Source organism: Amblyomma americanum, chromosome 5 (assembly GCF_052857255.1).
Source record: "Amblyomma americanum isolate KBUSLIRL-KWMA chromosome 5, ASM5285725v1, whole genome shotgun sequence".
NCBI classification, from domain to species: Eukaryota; Metazoa; Arthropoda; class Arachnida; order Ixodida; family Ixodidae; genus Amblyomma; species Amblyomma americanum.
In genome coordinates, this window is record NC_135501.1 from 133,084,164 (window position 1) to 133,085,885 (window position 1,722).

Sequence of the window (1,722 nt, forward strand, 5' to 3'; positions counted from 1 at the left end):
TATCAGTTTGCCGAACTCCGGTTGTAGGCCTCGCAGACGGCGGCTCAGCTTGTGGAAGGGTGTTGAGTCCACGCTTTGAGAGCAGGTGTCAAGAGTGTCTTCGTGGTAAGCGTACATGGGACGCTACCCAGCGGCCCCACCTAATCTGTCACCGACAAAAGGTTGAAATACACAGAACACGTTTAATTGTACGTGCTGGGAGTGCAAGAGAGCAGGGAGCTCGGGCGAGGAAGAGGACAAACCTCTAGCCTCTAGAATGCCCAGGGCATTGCAAGTCCCAGCTAAAACTCTTCGGCCGCGGTACGGCGCCACGAAATGGGTTCGTACTGCGCTAACTGGGAGAACGTAAGCGAAGCTAGAGCGCCAGTACTGTCGTCATAGTTTAAGTGGATCCGAGAGAAGACAACTTATGGCGCCCAGGAAGAACAAAGAAAACTCTCCGCTGGCAGCAGAAGAAATAATTCAAATAAACATACCTGCAGCATGTTTCCAAGCTGCGCGTGCCAGTTTGGGCACTACAGTACCAGGCCCACAAATAAATCCGTAATAATGTACAAAAGTAAAATTTATCTTAAAATCGGATTTTATTTTACTGTGAGTCCGGTCTCACCAAAATGCGCGGTTGATTCCATGCCCAGTTTTAGTATATGTACTTTGGAAGTACAACCGACTTGCTTTCGCTTCACGATTTTTTGTGTATTCCTTGAGCAGGGCCATGCTAATATTCTCTGTATCGTTCCAATTTTAGCATATGTACTTTGGAGGCAAAACGTTTTTATGGAGGCAAAACGTTAAGGCGCCCGTGTGCTGTGCGATGTCAGTGCACGTTAAAGATCCCCAGGTGGTCGAAATTATTCCGGAGCCCTCGACTACGGCATCTCTTGCATCCTTTCTTCTTTCACTCCCGCCTTCATTCCTTCCCTCACGGCACGGTTTAGGTGTCCAACGATATACGAGACAGGTACTGTGCCATTTCCTTGCCCTAAAAACCAATTATTATTATTATTAATATTATTATTATCATTGCACGCCCCTATGCATCGTGGTCCTTCATTGCTGCTATGAAACAATTTCCTGTAACTGATGCGACACGCGTCGAGGTGTGTGTAGACAGCAGACCATGCATCGGAGATTCAGCACAATAGAGGATATATATATATATATATATATATATATATATATATATATATATATATATATATATATATATATATATATATATATATATAACCCGAAGCAAAACTGCACACTTCATCAACCTGATCGTTTAGACCTTAGACGAAGTATGAAGTAAACGAAATCCAGCCTACCATGCTTCGTTTCTGGTGGTGCGCTACCCTTCGATAAGAAGGGTATCGTGTAGAAAATGTAAGTATGTTGACTGCGTAAATGAACTGTTCAGTGGCAAAGGGCGGTGCCGTAGTTCACACAGTCATTAGCTCTCTAATTTTCCCGGGCACGGAAGAAAAACTACGCCAACGCAGGTGCGTCAACTGCTTTTATCTCGTATCGTCTTCTGACGTATGGTGTAAGATAGAAATAGTGCTGTTGCAGACACAACGCATAGAGGAGCTGATGAGTGAGGCGGATATGAAATAGCGCAAATGCGTACTCGCAGTGCACCTCCTCCGTTTTCTTTACATCATAAGGTGACTATAGTAAGCGCGCTCGAGCAGCGCAGGTACTCCAAATTTCCTAAAACAGAAGAGTGTTCGTACCACT

General features: G+C 44.9%; 1 non-coding gene across 1 annotated transcript; it reads right to left on the bottom strand.

Annotated features, from left to right (window-relative positions):
* Positions 1-666: 666 nt before the first annotated feature.
* LOC144135586 (U6 spliceosomal RNA) lies at positions 667-771 on the bottom strand. Its single transcript, XR_013315535.1, has one exon. It is a non-coding gene; the product is annotated as a U6 spliceosomal RNA (small nuclear RNA).
* Between the last annotated feature and the right edge of the window lie 951 nt (positions 772-1,722).